General features: G+C 42.3%; 1 pseudogene; it reads right to left on the bottom strand.

Moving 5' to 3' along the window:
* Nucleotide 1: 1 nt before the first annotated feature.
* Nucleotides 2–20,099, bottom strand: LOC135076649 (ankyrin repeat domain-containing protein 17-like; annotated as a pseudogene).
* Between the last annotated feature and the right edge of the window lie 1,895 nt (nucleotides 20,100–21,994).

Raw genomic sequence — 21,994 nt, forward strand, 5'->3', positions numbered from 1 at the left:
CTCAAGCTGGCCGGGGCGTGTCCCTGCGGCCGCGGCACTCACCCTCTCTCGCGGCTTCCATGAGCGGCGTGTACCCCTCGTCGTTGACCTCCTCTATGTTGGCGCCGCGCTCCAGCAGCAGCATGGCCAGCTCCACGTGCCCGCCGCACGCCGCCAGCGTCAGCGGCGCCTCAAGCTGGCCGGGGCGTGTCCCTGCGGCCGCGGCACTCACCCTCTCTCGCGGCTTCCATGAGCGGCGTGTACCCCTCGTCGTTGACCTCCTCTATGTTGGCGCCGCGCTCCAGCAGCAGCATGGCCAGCTCCACGTGCCCGCCGCACGCCGCCAGCGTCAGCGGCGACTCGAAGCTGGCCGGGGCGTGTCCCTGCGGCCGCGGCACTCACCCTCTCTCGCGGCTTCCATGAGCGGCGTGTACCCCTCGTCGTTGACCTCCTCTATGTTGGCGCCGCGCTCCAGCAGCAGCATGGCCAGCTCCACGTGCCCGCCGCACGCCGCCAGCGTCAGCGGCGCCTCAAGCTGGCCGGGGCGTGTCCCTGCGGCCGCGGCACTCACCCTCTCTCGCGGCTTCCATGAGCGGCGTGTACCCCTCGTCGTTGACCTCCTCTATGTTGGCGCCGCGCTCCAGCAGCAGCATGGCCAGCTCCACGTGCCCGCCGCACGCCGCCAGCGTCAGCGGCGCCTCAAGCTGGCCGGGGCGTGTCCCTGCGGCCGCGGCACTCACCCTCTCTCGCGGCTTCCATGAGCGGCGTGTACCCCTCGTCGTTGACCTCCTCTATGTTGGCGCCGCGCTCCAGCAGCAGCATGGCCAGCTCCACGTGCCCGCCGCACGCCGCCAGCGTCAGCGGCGCCTCAAGCTGGCCGGGGCGTGTCCCTGCGGCCGCGGCACTCACCCTCTCTCGCGGCTTCCATGAGCGGCGTGTACCCCTCGTCGTTGACCTCCTCTATGTTGGCGCCGCGCTCCAGCAGCAGCATGGCCAGCTCCACGTGCCCGCCGCACGCCGCCAGCGTCAGCGGCGCCTCAAGCTGGCCGGGGCGTGTCCCTGCGGCCGCGGCACTCACCCTCTCTCGCGGCTTCCATGAGCGGCGTGTACCCCTCGTCGTTGACCTCCTCTATGTTGGCGCCGCGCTCCAGCAGCAGCATGGCCAGCTCCACGTGCCCGCCGCACGCCGCCAGCGTCAGCGGCGCCTCAAGCTGGCCGGGGCGTGTCCCTGCGGCCGCGGCACTCACCCTCTCTCGCGGCTTCCATGAGCGGCGTGTACCCCTCGTCGTTGACCTCCTCTATGTTGGCGCCGCGCTCCAGCAGCAGCATGGCCAGCTCCACGTGCCCGCCGCACGCCGCCAGCGTCAGCGGCGACTCGAAGCTGGCCGGGGCGTGTCCCTGCGGCCGCGGCACTCACCCTCTCTCGCGGCTTCCATGAGCGGCGTGTACCCCTCGTCGTTGACCTCCTCTATGTTGGCGCCGCGCTCCAGCAGCAGCATGGCCAGCTCCACGTGCCCGCCGCACGCCGCCAGCGTCAGCGGCGCCTCAAGCTGGCCGGGGCGTGTCCCTGCGGCCGCGGCACTCACCCTCTCTCGCGGCTTCCATGAGCGGCGTGTACCCCTCGTCGTTGACCTCCTCTATGTTGGCGCCGCGCTCCAGCAGCAGCATGGCCAGCTCCACGTGCCCGCCGCACGCCGCCAGCGTCAGCGGCGACTCGAAGCTGTCCGTGGGCATGTTGACCTGTGGAACATGTTTGTAACGGTCAAACATCTGTTATGGAGTGAGTAGACAAGTAAGTACGATAATCGCATTAGTGAGGCCCAGTTTCCATTAAAACGGGGCGGAGCAGAGAAGCGTATTCAATAACCAATCAGATTTCATTATTTCCACTTCTCGTCTCCGCTCCGCGCCGCGCCGCCGCCGCTGTCATATTCTATAGAAAAAAATGACAGCCCGACTCTTTTTCGCACCGCCCCGCCTTGATGAAAACCGGTCCTAAGGTCTCTTACACATCAACACGATACAACTCGCTTCGTGTTACAATGCTGCATTGTTTCACGAACCAACGTGTGTGGTTATTGCTCCACCATGTGTCCAAGACTATTCCCCTTGAAGTGGATCGCCTACTTTTTGACAATGACGGGCATACGGTCATGACATAGTTGGTCGGCGCCGGCGGCCAGCAGGAAGCGCACATGTCCAGGCGGCCCTTGTAGCACGCCAGCGTGAGAGTAATATAGACGAACCTGCGCGCCGGAGTCTAGCAGCAGGCGAGCGACCTCGACGTGGCCGTCCATGCTGGCCTCCATGAGCGCCGTGTGCATCTCGTCGGTCTTGTGCTCGCGGTCGGCGCCGGCGGCCAGCAGGAAGCGCACATGTCCAGGCGGCCCTTGTAGCACGCCAGCGTGAGAGTAATACAGACGAACCTGCGCGCCGGAGTCTAGCAGCAGGCGAGCGACCTCGACGTGGCCGTCCATGCTGGCCTCCATGAGCGCCGTGTGCATCTCGTCGGTCTTGTGCTCGCGGTCGGCGCCGGCGGCCAGCAGGAAGCGCACATGTCCAGGCGGCCCTTGTAGCACGCCAGCGTGAGAGTAATATAGACGAACCTGCGCGCCGGAGTCTAGCAGCAGGCGAGCGACCTCGACGTGGCCGTCCATGCTGGCCTCCATGAGCGCCGTGTGCATCTCGTCGGTCTTGTGCTCGCGGTCGGCGCCGGCGGCCAGCAGGAAGCGCACATGTCCAGGCGGCCCTTGTAGCACGCCAGCGTGAGAGTAATACAGACGAACCTGCGCGCCGGAGTCTAGCAGCAGGCGAGCGACCTCGACGTGGCCGTCCATGCTGGCCTCCATGAGCGCCGTGTGCATCTCGTCGGTCTTGTGCTCGCGGTCGGCGCCGGCGGCCAGCAGGAAGCGCACCATGTCCAGGCGGCCCTTGTAGCACGCCAGCGTGAGAGTAATATAGACGAACCTGCGCGCCGGAGTCTAGCAGCAGGCGAGCGACCTCGACGTGGCCGTCCATGCTGGCCTCCATGAGCGCCGTGTGCATCTCGTCGGTCTTGTGCTCGCGGTCGGCGCCGGCGGCCAGCAGGAAGCGCACATGTCCAGGCGGCCCTTGTAGCACGCCAGCGTGAGAGTAACATAGACGAACCTGCGCGCCGGAGTCTAGCAGCAGGCGAGCGACCTCGACGTGGCCGTCCATGCTGGCCTCCATGAGCGCCGTGTGCATCTCGTCGGTCTTGTGCTCGCGGTCGGCGCCGGCGGCCAGCAGGAAGCGCACCATGTCCAGGTGGCCCTTGTAGCACGCCAGCGTGAGCGCCGACTCCTTGAACTCGTTGGAGTGCGTGTTGATGCCGGCGCCGTGCTCTAGGAGGATCTTCGCCACGCCCACGTGGCCCGCGGACGCGGCCTGGATAACGACAAAGTCAATTTAGAATACAAATGTACAAGTTTGAAATGGTGAAAGCCCTCTATTACAAAGCAAATTAAGTCTGAGTAGATTTAATGTGTTTAGATATACTATACTAAACAGATAAGAAACATCAAATATGTCGATCTTTTTATCCAAATGTAAAAGTGTTAATCCTCCAGCTGTAATTTGAAATTTTTCGATTGAAATTAATACAACTAATTAAACGATAAGACGAGCATGAAAAGATAAACTTATTGATTGATCTTTTAAAGTTGTTTTAATTTCAATTTTAGAGTTGACCACCGACTGTTAGTTGGCCAATAGTTGGGTCGGACTGTTAATTGTATGAAAGTGCGCACATATTTACACCGATTTGGTATCGGCCGATTCTTCATACAAATTAGAATCGGGCCCAATTACCGGCCAACTAATAGTCAGTGGTTTGCGCCTAGGCAAACTGTTCTGAAACTCATTTACCTTCGGTGTTCACGTCAATCGTCGTTCCGGGTGTGGTAATGTCATTCTACACACATTCCAGACCTAAATCTACAAGAACGGCGTGTTGCCGGAGACCAACACGGCGTTGACGTCGGCGCCATAGTGTAAGCTCCCTGTGCGGTGACGTCATTCTACACCCGCCACGTACCTCCATGAGCGGCGTGTTGCCGGAGCCCGACACGGCGTTGACGTCAGCCCGTGGTGTCTAAGCTCCCTGCGGTGACGTCATTCTACACCCGCCACGTACCTCCATGAGCGGCGTGTGCCCGTTCTCGTTGTGGTCCTCGACGTTGGCGCCGTTCTCGAGCAGCGCGCGCACGCACTCCTCGTGGCCGCCGGCGCACGCGTACATGAGCGGCGTGTTGCCGGAGCCCGACACGGCGTTGACGTCAGCGCCGTGGTGTCTAAGCTCCCGGTGCGGTGACGTCATTCTACACCCGCCACGTACCTCCATGAGCGGCGTGTGTCCGTTCTCGTTGTGGTCCTCGACGTTGGCGCCGTTCTCGAGCAGCGCGCGCACGCACTCCTCGTGGCCGCCGGCGCACGCGTACATGAGCGGCGTGTTGCCGGAGCCCGACACGGCGTTGACGTCAGCCCGTGGTGTCTAAGCTCCCTGCGGTGACGTCATTCTACACCCGCCACGTACCTCCATGAGCGGCGTGTGCCCGTTCTCGTTGTGGTCCTCGACGTTGGCGCCGTTCTCGAGCAGCGCGCGCACGCACTCCTCGTGGCCGCCGGCGCACGCGTACATGAGCGGCGTGTTGCCGGAGCCCGACACGGCGTTGACGTCAGCCCGTGGTGTCTAAGCTCCCTGCGGTGACGTCATTCTACACCCGCCACGTACCTCCATGAGCGGCGTGTGCCCGTTCTCGTTGTGGTCCTCGACGTTGGCGCCGTTCTCGAGCAGCGCGCGCACGCACTCCTCGTGGCCGCCGGCGCACGCGTACATGAGCGGCGTGTTGCCGGAGCCCGACACGGCGTTGACGTCAGCCCGTGGTGTCTAAGCTCCCTGCGGTGACGTCATTCTACACCCGCCACGTACCTCCATGAGCGGCGTGTGCCCGTTCTCGTTGTGGTCCTCGACGTTGGCGCCGTTCTCGAGCAGCGCGCGCACGCACTCCTCGTGGCCGCCGGCGCACGCGTACATGAGCGGCGTGTTGCCGGAGCCCGACACGGCGTTGACGTCGGCGCCGTGCGCCAGCAGCAGCCGCACGATGTCCACGTGGCCCGCCGACGCCGCCTCCATAAGGGGGGTGCAGTCGCCCTGGTAATGGATTCATGATATGGGAACGTGATAGACTACGATTGAAGGCTTTATAGCCCGTGTTATGAATAGAACAAGGAAAGATTCAACCACACCAACGCGACCCATGACAGTTCGCGCGACCTGACGTTGGCCTGTGATCGCGCCGGCGATGGCGACTTGCACGCGTTGGTGTGGTTGAAGCAGAAAGGCCTATGTTCAGCAATGGAGCAGAACCAGTCCTGTGGCTGAAATGGCTGAAAAATTTATACTTCCTCTTCTTCTTGTCGTGTCAAAAGAAACCTACACAGTTTCAGCCCAAAACTCAGCTACAAGAGTGGCGTTTTCAGTAGCAGTCATTAAATCTACCTGCGTGCAGTTTTTTGGGCACGCAGGGCACGACATGTGTTTCATTGAATGGGGAACACAACCACACTGTTGTTAACACACTAGCTATTATAAGTGTTATTTACACTAGTGTTAACCATAAAGGCTTCAACATAACCATAAAAGAAGGAAAGAAGAAAAAATTACCTATGTGACATTTACAAAGTACAACATTATCTAAGTTATTCCTTTACCTGAATTGTTATCGCCGTTTGTATGAATTAAATGTATAAATTACGACTTAGACTGATATAACAAAAATTTAGACTCTATTCTGAGGTAATATTCTAGTTTCTTTCTTTGTGATTATACACGATCGTCCGTGCGCCGCGTGGCGCTTAGGATAACAAGGCCAAAACTGACAAAATATAATAAAATAAACATTCAAAGGACTAACTTGTTTGTACTACATGAAGCAATAAAGATATTATGATTATCCCTAATTAACATGATACATATTGGTTATATTATGTCACTTATACACAAACAGAGGAGTGGAACACTTACCTTGATGCCCCGGTCCTCGACACTCGCGTGCATCGCCAAGAGCACTTGCGCGAGCTCATAGTACCCGGCAGAGCACGCGAGGGACAGCAGGGATTCGCCCTCCTCAGTGGTCTCATGCACCGAGCGGCCCTCCGTGAGGAGCTTCCGAACAGTCCCCACGTCACCGTCCGAGCAAGCCTCGGCCAGGGACGGAGCACCCTCGGCGCCCGTCGACGACGCCACCGTTGGCGTTGTGCCTGTCGCTGTCGACCCACATTGGGTACTGAAACAAAACACTGCCTCAAAACCCAAAACAAAACAACAAACCATATAAAAACAAAAGAATATCATCAGCTAAGATCAAAGCTTCACAAATCATTGTTGCCGCGTCTCATCGTGACGGAAGCGGGAGGACACTCCGCGGCGACCGAAACGAGAAATCTGCGGAACGATAACTCAATCTCGGATTTTCATCATGTAAAATAACAAATGAGTTTCATTCGTCGATGAATTATGAATGACAAGTTGTAAGAGTTACACAGGAAATGAGTTTATTGATCATTAATGAGGGAAATTATGCGTGGTCAACTATTTAACTGATGTACTAAAACAAGTTAATGAAACGCACCAAATATGGAACGAATGTCGCGTAAGAATTGGGTCAAATCCCAGACTCAACAAGAGCTAAAACAAGATACTAGGTTAGCCCCAACTTGCGCTTTCGTCATAATTTATTAACCGCAATTTAAGTTACACGACTGAAATCCGTTGCATTTTAAAATAACGTTTTATTAAATAAGTTTATGTAAGTGGTTGTGATAATGATATCAATTTTTATACTGGCACATTTTTTACAAAGATTGTGTCTTGTGTCAGTGATTTAATTCATGCAAAAACCGTAACAGAGTGATAAGGTACAGTAGTACACATTTAATAAGGCGCGTCGTGAATCTTCGGCCACGCAGACAAGGACAAAATTTTTCCGATTATGTTCCCCGTCGCACTTGCGCAAGCCCCGCCCATTTCATAATTACACTGCAGGCCAATTGTAACGGAATTACGGGGAATAAAATATTTATCTTTTTGCCAAAAAAAGTTTAATAGAGTATTTAAATAAATAAATAGACTTCTTAAAAAACAAATTATAAATACACTTGTGGTAGCCGTCGTTGTTCCCAATTTCCATAACACAAGTGCTTTTGTTACATACTTTGGGATCGATCGGAGCAATGTACGCGTCTAATATGTATTTATTTATTTACTAGCTTTTGCCCGCGGTTTCACCCGCGTGAGATTTAGTTTGTCATAGATCGTCATAACTTATAGCCTATATTATGTTATTCTGGGTTATAAACAATAATACTGTAAAGTTTCATCAAAATCCGTTCAGTAGTTTTTGCGTGAAAGAGTAACAAACATCCAGACATCCAAAGTTTCGCATTTATAATATTAGTAGGATTATTTTTGTGGGATGTATTTAATCCATAATTTAGAAATGTTAATATTTGCATGCTACATATAATTGTAGCGAATTACGATAATGAACTTTATTTTATTTATCATAACACCTTTAATATACTGTACTCTACTAAATGGCAAATAAATATTTGAATTTCCGAATGTGAGAAGAGTGAATGCTGAATCTATGAATGAATTGTGAATGTGAAGATGTACGGAGATTGGAGGCTCACAAAAATAAAACACTTTTTTTGCCACTAAGTGTACTTTTGTCTGCAACGCGTCTACGCACTCTAGAGTATGGCGGCTGACTAACATGTGTCACAGCGCGCGCAAACATGACGCGGCGACGGACCAATACCGGCACAGGAAGAAGACGCGCCGTGCGTGGAGTATCCCGATTGGTCAATAGCATTTCCCGCGCTACTTAAATTCGTCTTCTGCGCAGGTACATCGGTGAGCCTTATTAATTGTGTACTACTGTACGCTATTGTTTCCGCTTTATGAATGTAAGGAGGTGGGTATAATAGTGCAGACTGCAAATAACTTGTCAACCTGTCGTTCCGGTCTACTGGCTCAAACCAGCTTCTGGTTCCTTGATTATCAATCAAATCTGACTGCTTAATATAACATAGAAGAAAACAAGCCCAGAGCCTTGAAATGTTAAAAACCGAAAAATTGACAAACAATCTACGGCGATTTAAGAGACACATAGGTTTATTATAATGTACTACTTATTTGTTAACTGCAAAGGTGAGACTTTTACTTTTTTATTAAAATCCTCAAGTGAATTTAATATAATGTGATTAACTTTTAACAATCCTGTATTTTTTTTATTGTAACTTACAAAAATAAAAGTGGATGATACAATATTTGATAGAGTGAATAAGAAAAGATGAACTTGAAAGACAGAGAATGACTGTTCAAAATTGGATATCCTTAGTGGTGACAGTGGAAGTAACACACAACAACACTCAACAATAGTTTAAACACAATAGTTTTAAACACACAATAGTATATTAACTATTATGTTGCATTTTTACTATAAAATTATAACTTCACGGGATTTATTGCAACAATATCTATTTTAACGGTAAAAACGTCGGCTTCTTATACTTATCGTAGGTTTCAATGAGGGTTTTCGCGAATGAAAAATCCGTCAGATGGCAATACGTAGACGCGAGGTCCAAATGCTGCATGATTGGTTATTTTTGACATAACATCGACAGATATGTCAAAATCCACCAACGCAGCAGTCAGACCCCACATCCACGTCCTTCACACCGGCACTCCCGTCCACATCTAGCGGATCTTTCATTCGCGAAAACCCTCATTGCAGTTACTTGTCATACCTACTATTGCATCCCTTGATTTTTAACTGTTGTGTATGCATTTAATAAATAAATATTCGTGTACTCACGGCTTATCCTGGTGGTGGTGGCGGTGGTGCGCGGGCGGCTGGTCGCTGCGCATGCGCGTGAGCGCCGCGGCCGCCTCGTCGAGCGCGCACGACACCGACGACGTCAGCCGCCGCAGCACCTCCGGGTCGGCCAGGTGCTTGCCCTCGCCGGACAGCTTGCCGATGCCTGCTGGCGCAGATATACTGTTACTAAGATTACCAGTTTAAAGATGCGGAGGTTTTTTTAAAGAGTATGTATTAGATATTACGGGTCGGTCAAGTGCTTGCCCTCGGCGGTTTGTTGGTGCCTGCTGGCTCAGATATTGTTACTAAGATTACCAGTGTTAAGATGCGGAGTTCTTTTTTTAAATGTGAGTTTTTTTTAAAGAGTGTTTGATCCTACAGGTCGGCCAAGTGCTTGCCTCGCCGGACAGCTTGCCGATGCCTGCTGGCGCAGATATACTGTTACTAAGATTACCAGTTTTTTGATGCGGAGCTCTTTTTAGTTTTTTTTTAAAGTGTATGTATTAATTATCACGGGTCGGCCAAGTGCTTGCCCTCGGCGGTTTGTTGGTACCTGCTGGCGCAGACATTGTTGTTACTAAGATTACCAGTTTTTTTGATGCGGAGATCTTTTTTAAAGGCCAGTTTTTAGCAAAGATTATTTGATCCTACGGGTCGGTCAAGTGCTTGCCTCGCCGGATAGCTTGCCGATACCTGCTGGTGCAGATATACTGTTACTAAGATTACCAGTTTTAAGATGCGGAGTTCTTTTCTAAATGTGAGTTTTATAAGAGTGTTAGAAGATCCTACGGGTCTGCCAGGTGCTTGCCCACGCCGGACAGCTTGCCGATGCCTGCTGGCGCAGATATACTGTTACTAAGATTACCAGTTTTTTGATGCGGAGCTCTTTTTAAAGGCCAGTTTTTAGCAAAGGTTATTTGATCCTACGCTACGGGTCGGCCAGGTGCTTGCCCTCGCCGGACAGCTTGCCGATGCCTGCTGGCGCAGATATACTGTTACTAAGATTACCAGTTTAAAGATGCGGAGTTCTTTTCAGTAGTTTTTGCGTGAAAGAGTAACAAACATCCAGACATCCAAACTTTTGCCTTTATAATATTAGTAGGATTACGGGTCCTCGGCCGTTTGTTGGTACCTCCTGGCGTAGACATTGTTATTAAGATTACCAGTTTTTTGATGCGGAGCTCTTTTTAAAGGCCAGTTTTTAGCAAAGGTTATTTGATCCTACGCTACGGGTCGGCCAGGTGCTTGCCCTCGCCGGACAGCTTGCCGATGCCTGCTGGCGCAGATATACTGTTACTAAAATTACCAGTTTTAAGATGCGGAGTTCTTTTCTAAATGTGAGTTTTATAAGAGTGTTAGAAGATCCTACGGGTCTGCCAGGGGCTCGCCCTCGCCAGATATCATGCCGATGCCTGCTGGCGCAGATATACTGTTACTAAGATTACCAGTTTTTTGATGGGAAGTTTGTTTTATAAAGAGTATGTATTAGATCGTAGGAGTAGCCAGGGGCTCGCCCTCGCCAGATAGATTGCTAGTTTTTTAAGGCGGAGTTCTTTTTTCATTTTCATAGAGTATTTTTTTCATATATTGCTTCGTAGTCGTACAGTATACAGATATAGCCAGTGCCAAGTATACAAATAATAATGCGAGTGATATTCTCCAATTTCCCTGAATTTTTGGTTCGAACAAGTTAACATTAAATTTAGATTCACTTTACGTCAATGAATCAAGAAATTAATAAGCCCGTCACAACATGGACTAGCTGTCTTTCAAATTTAAGCCATAGCGTAACTTTAAAAATATGTAAATTTATAAAAAAGTTTCGATTTAGTTTACTTTGTCGCTAATTTCCTGTTGCATTTAAACAATTCAGTTGTTAAACCAAATCTAAATTATTAACATGTCTCACCGCCACGGATGTAGTCGATAAAGTGACCGCCACTCGTAGCCTTCTAATATGCGGCAGTGGTTAACTTTTAATGCCAATAAAAATACCATGATTGATTTGAGAGGTGTAGCCTAAATAATTAGCGCTAATATTTTACGTTATTGTGACGGTAAATAAATCACTTGCGGTAAAAAAAATTCGCTCTAGTTATTTGAAATCGCGACACCTCAAAAATTAAGATTTAAATAAATTATGTAATTAAAAATTCGTTGTTCAATATTTCAGCATTTTTTGGTATAAATTAGAGATTTTTTTAAGTATTAAATCCACCGAAATAAATAAATAAAAAATAAATATGGCTTGAAAATGACAAACCTGAAGATAGGTTTTAGTAAAGTTTAATATAGAGATATATTTGTGTATCTTTTGGACCTCGTGTACATCGATCACCGGGGGAAAGCCAACACGTGCCAGTTGCACGCATAAGCACTATTATATGCTGCGACAATATCACAGCACTCGAGCTTAATGCCCACTGATGTGGACTATATTGCAGTAATATGTTTAATGTTACTTTCTTTTACATTTCACTTCACGCAAAATGCGTAGACATGTTGACAAGTAACAAGTGGAAATTCATTGACATAGAAAATTTAGGCCTCAGTAAAATGATTCAGTATCCATTTAGTTTTTTTCCTATCCAGAGGAGTATCATAGTTTACGAAAGTATTCTAAAGTGGTCTTGAAATAAAAATAAAGTAGGCAATAAAAAGAAAGTAGGAATATTGATTGAAAGGAAACCGCAATTTTACGCGTTTTGTATATTTCGTTAAATTACCAATTAATTGTGTTAAACACTCATTAAAAGACCGTTTAAAAGAGTGTTACAAATAAGTATATTTTATGCAAATGTTGTATTGTTATAATGACCGCGACATGCGGTTCGACTGTAGGTCGTTTTAGTTTTATCAATCATTCAGTATGTAGTTTTAATTAGTTTTGACTCCTAACTGCCTCATTATAAAGGCACAATGAGGACTGATTGAGTTTTAAAGTTACAAAAAATTGAGTTTAAAAGATATCAAAAGGACAAAATTTTATTATGAAAATTATTTAATAATAGTTAATAACTTGAAGACTTATTACAAAATACCAGCTCTCGCCTTTCATGATTGGACTTTGATTTCATGGCGATTGTTTTATTTTTATATTTGTTGTTTGGCTCCAAAACATGAATTTTTAATTGGCGTAGGGAATGTAGAGTATTTGATATTAGTTTTATCTCGATCTTGACAACAAAGTGATCCTATAATAATTTTCCTTAGGTACCTCAACAGTGTCTTAGTTTAATGAAAATGCGAGTAGAACGAACAGTATATCAAAGTGATGCACTTGTATCATAATTTATAATTATAAATTTTATTATATTGTAATAATAAAGATATTCATCTAAAGAATAAACTTTATTGGTAAGAAACTTATCAGTCGAATAAACGGGTACTATTTCGACTAATGAACCTATAAATTCTTAGCATCCGACGTAGATACGTCTACTTTTACTCATACATGAATAATGTGCATTATACATAAATCAAACTCTAAAATGAGACAAGCACGTCAGCAGATAATTACCGTTTAGTGAATCCCTTGTTTACCTGATAATTACACAGCGTTGGATTTGCAAACGCAATTAGTTACATTACAATAAAATAAATTATGTAATAAGTAAAACAATTTTATTTTTATTGGCGCCACGGTTTTTATGCGTACATTTCATTAGTTTGATTAAAAGGATTTCTAGCTTATTTAACAGAGATTTCGTCTAGGAGGGATCACGTTATGAAAAGATTTTTAACTTTCGTACAATAATAATGCATGTTCATAGTTTTGTGGTCCTACACTTAGTAATGTGATAGAAACCTACAGTAGCGAAACTTGATGCAAAAAATGTCTATGAAAGAAGAAGCATCGGTTTGACGTTTCAAAACAAAAATGCTCGTTCTAAGCTTGGAGACACTGGGTAGCCTACTTACGGGCATTCCCGAAATAGGTTACGGTGTCAGACTGCATTTAGTTATTTGCGAATGAAAACAATGTGTCGGACGAAGTGTCTGCACTTAACTTCGTATGGTTTGCACTCGACGTGTGTCCATTCCAGTATAAATTCTTCAAATAACGAGTACCATAGCAGTCTAGTTCAATATTCACGATAATACTTATAACTTTTTAAAATCCTACCCCGAAATTACAATTACTTCGTAACAATCAAATTCAATGATACTTTTAGTAGAGCGAGTGTTCACCCGCATGATAGGGTCTTGTTATTGATTGCAGTCAAAAGCAACATCGCATACAAACTAACGAGTCTATTGAGTTGAGATAGATATTTATTTACTTAATTGAATTCATGGAAATAATGATCCAATAGTGATTGTAGAGTACAATAAGTGTCGTCAAAAATATAATTGAATGGGGCTACTTTGTAAAAAATACGGTTTGTTTAACTCAAAGACTCAAACACAAGCTGTGAATGAGTGACTAAATAATAAGTACTGAAACGATTTTTACGGTGCATGGTGTGAACGATGAATAGGTAGGACAAATGTGTTTGCTTCACGACACGTCACAAACATCGCCAACCAAAGCAGTATTGATTTTTTAAAATATTAAATAGACTATAGGTAGATAAATGGAAGTAAATGCAGTTACACGTAGTAAAAGGTCAAGGCGTTTGATTTATTCGATCGGCGGTTTCATACTTTTAGATTGCTTTAATGACATGAACTACAATATAAAAATTATGCTGATTATAAAGTTATAATGGTTTGAAAACTTTTGAGTCGCATTGCGGTCAATATCGATGATCGATGAAAACCAGGTTGTGGCCCGAAGCGGCAACGTACTCGTACAATCCTAAGGGATTTTATAGCCGTATCAAAAATGCACTTTGATAGAACATTCAATGGTGGAAACGGGGTAACTTTTAGGTCAAAAATCGTAAAATTTTTGATCTCTTTGTTCAACACGTGCAATTCAGCCAGAATTGCACATAAAGTTCAGACAAACCAAGTTAATGCAAGGCGGCTGGTACGTTACGTCACGACTATAGACTGTTGTGAAGTAGCGGTTTAAGGATGAGCCGGCTCTCCGTGTCGTGATCTTATAAAGGCCATGAGTTTGTAAGTGAGGAAGCATCATAGTATGCCGCCGCTTATCAATCTCTATGGGAAAGCAATGTGTGCCCCAAGTTGAGAGAGCTCGCGGTCCTAACGTACTGTTTCCAGTCAACGTAAAATACTTCAGATTTGTTATCGCTATGCCAAATGTTCTCTAAATCTCTACGCTTTTGATAAGCGCGCTCTGCACGTGTACTATAAAAATATGTGCATAGATTAAGGTAATGCATACCAACATAGTTATTATGGCATCTATCCATGTAGATTAATGTTATCATGAAATAAATAATTTGAATGGTAAAATATGACATAAAATGACAATGAAACTTTAATGGATTTCTTGTAGTCTTTTGTTTAAAGTAAATAAATTTTAATTACTTGGGCCAAGCCCGATGTCTGTCTGCCGACTGGCGCGTCTGCTGCTTAGCTGTTGTGACGTCGCATACTTCCGACATGTCCGAGCACTGCCTAACCCGTCACACCCACGACTTAAGGTCCACAATCGCGGAAAGGAGCCTAAACGTGCATGCACAAACTATTATGTATGGAGTGTGTGACCCGCCATGGGAGCGGGATATTTACCAACTACGATTTTTATTAAATGGAATGACAATTAACAAATCCATTAACATATTGGACTTTATCAAATTCAGAACTACGTAATATTATGGACTCATATGAAATGTCCTTGATACAAATCAACAAACACAATGTTAAAAAATACACACATTCAATAAACAAAGAAACCTTTTTAGCAGTTTCATTAAATTACTTTTACTAAGAATATGTCATGATTCATTCAAACATGTTATTAGGGTGCATTTTCAATGGAAAATAGTAAAGGGTGTAATGCTTAGATCAACATAACTAAGCGGTAGGTATGGCGTGGCGTAGAAATTGTTGTTCTATATTGCTAAGGCCACTCTATTCTGACCGTTAAAGACGAGCACATAAAGATGTCGTAACATATTTATTACTGTTTTGTTTATCAAAATAACGACCCCGTAACAAAAGCGACACAATTTCATTGTTGAGATGGTGCTAAAGCCTTTGTGTAATTACACTATAGCACTCATGTGGAGCTTGATTTCTACAGTGCCTGATAAGATCTATAATTTAAAGGTTAAGTGATACTGAACTTTCATAATATGATTGGAAGGTTTCATGAAGAAAACATGTAATTCAACAAAAACCTTTATATGACTGGTAAATTCTAATAGGTCTCTTTATTTCTTGATGTAAAACAATCAATAATAAATAACACTACTGCACTAATACTTCAGGCGACAAAACGATAAGTAAATAAGTATTTAACATCGAACCTAAGTAGTGATAATCCAGCTAGAGCTAATCTGTTATTATATAAACTTATCCAGACTCTCTGGATAAGTTTATATTTTACTTCTCTCCAGAAGCAATTGGTCTTTTATTAACAATTGCACATAATTCTTAATTTCTATGAGAAAATATAATTATAAATTGCCATGTTTCATGCAGTGATTTTAGAATAAGCTTTATTTTTGGGTCAGTGCTATACAAATGTGCAAAAAAGTTCCAGGTGCATTCTTTTCATAATTAAAGTTATGCATAAACAATGCTTTATCATTGTAGGTACATACTGTTTGTTGTTATTGTACATGTAATAAGCACGAGTTATTAAAATATAATGTGTTTACTAACCGGCTGCTTCCAGAAGGGCTTCAAGTCTTGCCTGCATCTCAGGATCAACTGCTCGCTCAGGGTCATCGTGAGAGAGTAGGAACTTGGATGACTCTGCACCACCACCTTCTTCATCCATTTCCGCCTGATAACATTCATTATTTTTCTTTTAAATATCTGTGATAGAATGACAAACTACCAACCATTGAAAATGTTAAATGCATAATATTCAGCAATTCAATAGTTAATGATGCTATTGATTGTATTGAAAGTTAAAGAGTCTACTTATTAGGATTTACAGCAAAGTTAACATAATATCCGTACCGCGCGGGAATAACTTGACATCTCGACCTGCACTTTTTTTTTTTTATTAGCTTAAACGTTTCCTCTGCCTTATACCCTTCTGGTATAAAAAACTCAACTCGAAATACCCAAAAATACTTGAAATACAGCTCTTGTTCATAAGTAAATATCTCTAATTTAGGCAATAAATATTTGACATAACGATATATCCAATTAATATTATTCGTACAAACATTTATATTTCGATTTATCAATGTATGTCAGAACATGTATTTGTTAATATCTCGACTTATACATTTATGGATTTTCGTTTTTAATTTGACAAAAACAGTTATCAAGTTATGATTCCCTCTGAGTACTAAACATATCCATGATATGTGCAGTTGTCTAGTTATGCACACTGTCAAAAGTTTGGATATTTGGAGTTATCCAGCTATTACATTCGTATAATCATATTTTTATATGTGTCATTAGCAGTTTTTAAAATATAACATTGTCAGGATTACGAGTGTCTTTAAATATTTTTTACTTAGGAACCCCTGAAAATATATTTTTAATATATTTAAGCGTTAATTATTACTTTTATTACTATTTTCAATAGTTTAAAACTAAATTAACGTTTAAATAGCAAGTTGAAAGTATAAGGATAAGTTTAGTCAATAGGTAGGTACTATCTACTAATGTTTTTTCATAACAGACTAAGATTTCGTTTGACAACCGAATATAAGTAAAAAATCTAATAATAAACTTTTAGGTCAACTTTAAGTTCCGGATATTTTTTATAGTCTATTGACATCAATGACATTAATTAGGAATAATGATGAGGTAAGTAGGGTCGATACGCCAGATCTCGTCCATTTAGTGAGTTGGTAGATTTGAGGAATAAAAATAATATAAAATTTTTCGTAATCATTTTGAACGAAAAATTGTTGTCATTATGCTCCCTTTAGTCTTTATAAGTATAGTATTAAACTTGCTCTAAACCATTAGAAGTTTTAATATCTTTGTAATATTAATATAATATAGAAAAAATGCATTCAAAATCACTAATAATTAATAACAGCATGGAAATATAAAAAAATCTAGATAAAATCTTACTAATTGGTATTCAAAATATTTAGGTATCACACTTAATAATTATAAACATACATTTATTTTTAGTTTATTTCATTTTTTTAAATTTCAATAGTATGGCTCAATTTGCAATATAATGGTCTCCTCTCTAGGCACAGTTTGCTTTTTAATATTATTTACAACGTCTGTATTTAAAAAATTGTCGTGATAATGTGGACGCAAATTGGCTATCACAAAGGGTAAGCTACATTTGGAGCGTGTGTTAGCGTCCAGGAAAAGGCCTAAGTACTGAAAAAAATCTTTGTGTTCGATAAGTCATGTCAATAACGTTTTAAATAATATACAACATGCATTGTTTTGTATATTTTAATATCTTAGACCCAGTTAGACCAGACCGCGATCACTTCTGACGCAAAGTGGAAATTTCATTGTAGTAAATTCGCATCCACCTTATTTTAAGTGTCATTTAATAAAGTACAATCACCGATATCATTATCCGTATTGTATGGTTCATGGTTAAGGCTTAGAGACTGCGGTAAATCCCAAACTAGACCTAAATATATTAAAAACTTACCTTGAAACGCGCACCTGCTCACGTGGGATTTATTTTTGGCAAAAACGGTAGCATGCTGTAAGATTTTTTTAATGTGGGTTTACTTGTCATACATTCAGGGAATCATAGCAATAGCTTACGTTCTAGAATGATCCATCATTTGGACGTGAACTGGACGGTGGACGCGAAAGGGCGTGTCGACCTTACGCAAAAATATATCCAGTTAATTTTAATTATTTTAAGCTAAATGGTAAGCCTAAAATAATTAAAATTAATTGTGCTTGTTATGAAGCATGGCTTTTGTTCTTTTATTTGTCTTTTTTTTAATTTTAAGTAAACGTACGATTATCTGATCAAAAACAATCATAATCTGCGATTATATTTGATTTTTCTAATAAATTTGTTACTATTTCATTTCAAAAGTGATAAAAATATGTTCTATTTTTATGTTTTGTTTTTTTACTTAAACTTCATTCAAAATAATTAACTTAAATCCAATTTTTACACCTTAAATGTTTGTTTTTCTTTGGTGAATAACTTGACAAGTCGTCGGTACACAACTTGACAAGTCTTTTTTTTAATAGATTAAGAAGATAATTTAATCAAATTCTTACGCCAATCGAAAGATACGCATCAAATTAGCTTATTTCAATCATAAAAGTATCATTTATAATTAATTCCGATTTACCAGAGAACTCTAAACTTTAAAATCGCTCCCCTGAAAAGTACGCAAAAATGACATGTCAAGTTATTCCCGCGCGGTACGGATATATGGTTTTAAGATTATTATTTCTTGTACTGGGTTTTGTTTTACCTATGAATACATTACATTATAAAGTCAAAGTACTTTTGCTGTCTTACAACAATACATTTGTTTTGATTATAATCAGTCAGAACATTATAATAAAAACTTGTTGTAAATCCTAGCAATGTAAACATTTGGGGAGGAAAACAGATTTGCTTTATCAGAATATTTTAAAGAAATTAACACCAGAACATAACAATTTTAGTGACAACTTTTTATGTTCAGTCACAAACTAGATCACTCAAGATGAAAGGCCAAGCACTCATTGTTTAGTTGTTTTCAGTACATTTTAAGGTTATTAGCCTGCATCTGCAAATCATTTCAACATTAATACTGGGCATGTTATACTACTAGTTAGTAAGAGTTAAATAGCGGATAATGAAGGATGTTGGAGTAAATTGTTAGAATCACAAGGACCATTCAACATCAATAAAACCAAAACAGAGATATTTAATTGTCCATCGCACACACATTATGCAGGTTAACAGTAAGTCACTCAAACTGCCACAGCGATTGGTGTTGGAGAAGCTCTCGGCACTCAGTAAGGTTGTCTTCGACTTACCAACAGGTCTGGCCTGCTTAGGCACAAACAAGCCAGCAAGATCTATAACACCAATGAGAAAGTCGTGAGTACTGACAATGTGGTGCATAAGGACGAGTTTACACCTAACAGTTACTAACAATGGTCCTTGCAATTCACCAATAACCATTATTTTTGCGCGAATATCGGAAGGCGTTTCGCAGAATTTTCTCGCGAGTGTCAACACTTGACACACTGTGATTGACAACATTGCTAGTGGAATCGAGTAGAAATTATATAATTCACACTTTTTAATGGAAATAATGATGTGAAAACACAATAATCATCACTTTACATTGACGAAATGCATGTGATTCCAGAAACATGGCCACCTTAGATCAGTTCATAACCAAAACACAAATAGACAATGAAAAGAACCTTACGGAGGATTAGCCCGATTATATCGTGGAATTACAAATAATCAATTGAATACTGTCTAGGAGCGGCTGGCATAAATAATTTCATGCATTACTCAGTAGTACGTATGTACTTATGACTTTCTGACGTTTTACGGAATATTTGGCAAGCAACGTACTTCAGTGGGAATGAAAGATATATTTTATTCGTAGTAACAAGTTACGCATGATATCAGACAAATATTACTGATAGCCATTATGATTTTAGTGAGAAAAGAAGTTGTACGGAAAAACTAGACATGTACAAGATGTCCCTTGCAGTATTTAGAGCGGTACAGATAATCACATTCCCTCATTGCCACCGCCTCTGCCGAAAACAAAACACGTTTTACCTCGGATACAGAGTCATCCTCGCTTTCCGAAGAGTCCGTCATGTATTTGGCAGGGGCTCCTGAATACGTTTCGGTTTCAGATTTGGCCGGACTCGAAGCCGAACTCTGAGGAGTGGACGATTTTACCACATCAAGTTGCAACTTCACCTTATCGATATTTCGGTTTTCAGACTGTCCAACATTCTGCATTTTTGTCCTAAACCAATATAACTTAATTAGTCTTTGAGTATCAACACTTTAACTACGAAATTAACACGTTCTTATATTAGCAAACAAAATTTATTTCGTCATTTAGCCAGGTTGATACCCGCCATGTCTACTACTATGGCGAGGTTCCCGGATGCTTCAAGTAGGCTAGCCAATTATCTCCCTCTGGCGATAAATTATTGAACTTTATGTGGTGTGCCAGTGCCATCTACCTTTTCCAAAAAATAGAACACACCACTTCTGAAAATAATTTTAAATCTTTTAAAATTAATTTCTAAAATAGCCACAAAATTATTTTATAAAATTTTAAAATTATTAATGAATAATAATATTTTTTGCCAAATATGCTGAATGTTCGTGTGCACACTTCGCGTCTTTGCCGAATAACGATCATTCGCGGAGGTTCGCGTTCGTGATCATCACAGATAAGGTGATGCTGTCAAAAATAATATTTGAAGTTGCACCAGTGATTTTACTGGCGTATTCCAACGTTAATTTCCACATCTATATATATAAAAATGAAACCCGTTTCGCGTTGTCACGGCATCACGTGTGAACGGCTGAACCGATTTCGATAATTCTTTTTTTTAAATGTTTGTGGAAGTCCAAGGATGGTTCTTACGGAAAAAAATATTAAGAAAATCTCTACGCTAAGGCGGTACGAAGTTCGCCGGGTCAGCTAGTTTATTATAAAATAAAAAAATAAAACCTAAATTATTTATACTCTATTCTGTGCATTAAATAATTTAACTTTATGATTCTGTGATAACAACAAAGCCGGTTCTCCAGAGCGCGTGTTTTGCCCTACACAATCAACAAAAACATGTCAACATTCAAGAAAATTGTCTACAAAAAATGTTGAAAGTTAAAATGTTTTTGTTGATTGTGTAGAGCAAAACACACGCTGGAGGTTGCTGTCGCTCAGCGAGAGTTCAGGCGATCAACAAAAGCAAAGATTTGCGCTCTGACGATGCAATCTTTCTGACAGGTGCTTGCGATTCTGTTTCGCTTACATTTTAACAAGAGTGTATTCGATAAATTGAACTTGAATGTGTTTAACACACATTGTGTTTTATGTGTGTGTATAAAAATATTACATAGCTGTGAGTACAATTTTAATTACGCGTTCCAGTTTCGTATCGAAATTTTTGGTATTTATTACCAAGAGCTCGTGACTTCGTGTCAGGCGATCGCGATGTACGACGAAGATGATCCCGAACATTCGTGGGAATATTTGTATTATATCTTTGGCTGTATAGACACAACTCCACTGTCGTACTCTATCAATATTACGTAATCTTTGATACAGATTTTGTTAAATTTTGTCTTTGGTCTCGTTTTGGCCAATCATGGTTTGACTTTATTATTAAACGGCCAATCCCATTTGAGTCAAAATGAAATTGAAAATAATTGGCCAATGGCCTACCGGCATAGAAATACTAGCACAGAATACATCAAGCACGCCGAGAAAAAAAAAAAACAAAAAAGTAATCGAAGAAAATATCAGAAAAAAATCAAGAAAGAAAATCTCGGGAAAATGGTTCTGTTTTTTCAAAACTTTGAATTAAAAACATTTTAGCGTTATTTTTACAGTTTAATTGGTTGGACAAAGTGTCGAAAACATATTTTTGACCATGTATTCTGTGAATAAATCATGTTTTTGTTAGAGAAGAATCAGCTGACGCTTACGCTCACAGATATGGATAGATGCAGCATGTGTCAAAAATTGTATGAAGCCGAGCGTGCCACTTTTTAAACGTCATTAGTGTCATTTTAGCGAATTTTAGTGATTGCCGCAACGTAAAAGTAATCGTATCATCGTACTGCATTTGCAAAGTCATCGAATGATATCGTGCGACTCGATTCGAAAATTAATTAATTCCGATAAAACTGATAATTTGTTAAATACAAAACCAAAAACATCTTTATTTACCTTTTTAAAATAAATTAATTCTTACAAATCGTCAAATCTCGTTATTTTTTTTACCCTACCAGCGTTTCAAAACATAAATTTGTCAAGTGCATGAATACATGCATCAGTGTGTGTCTTATTGTTATGAGTAAGTACGGTTCCTTGGGATCGGTATGAGTGCACCACATACAGGGACCATGGTTTTAA

Source organism: Ostrinia nubilalis, chromosome 12 (genome assembly GCF_963855985.1).
Source record: "Ostrinia nubilalis chromosome 12, ilOstNubi1.1, whole genome shotgun sequence".
NCBI lineage: Eukaryota > Metazoa > Arthropoda > Insecta > Lepidoptera > Crambidae > Ostrinia > Ostrinia nubilalis.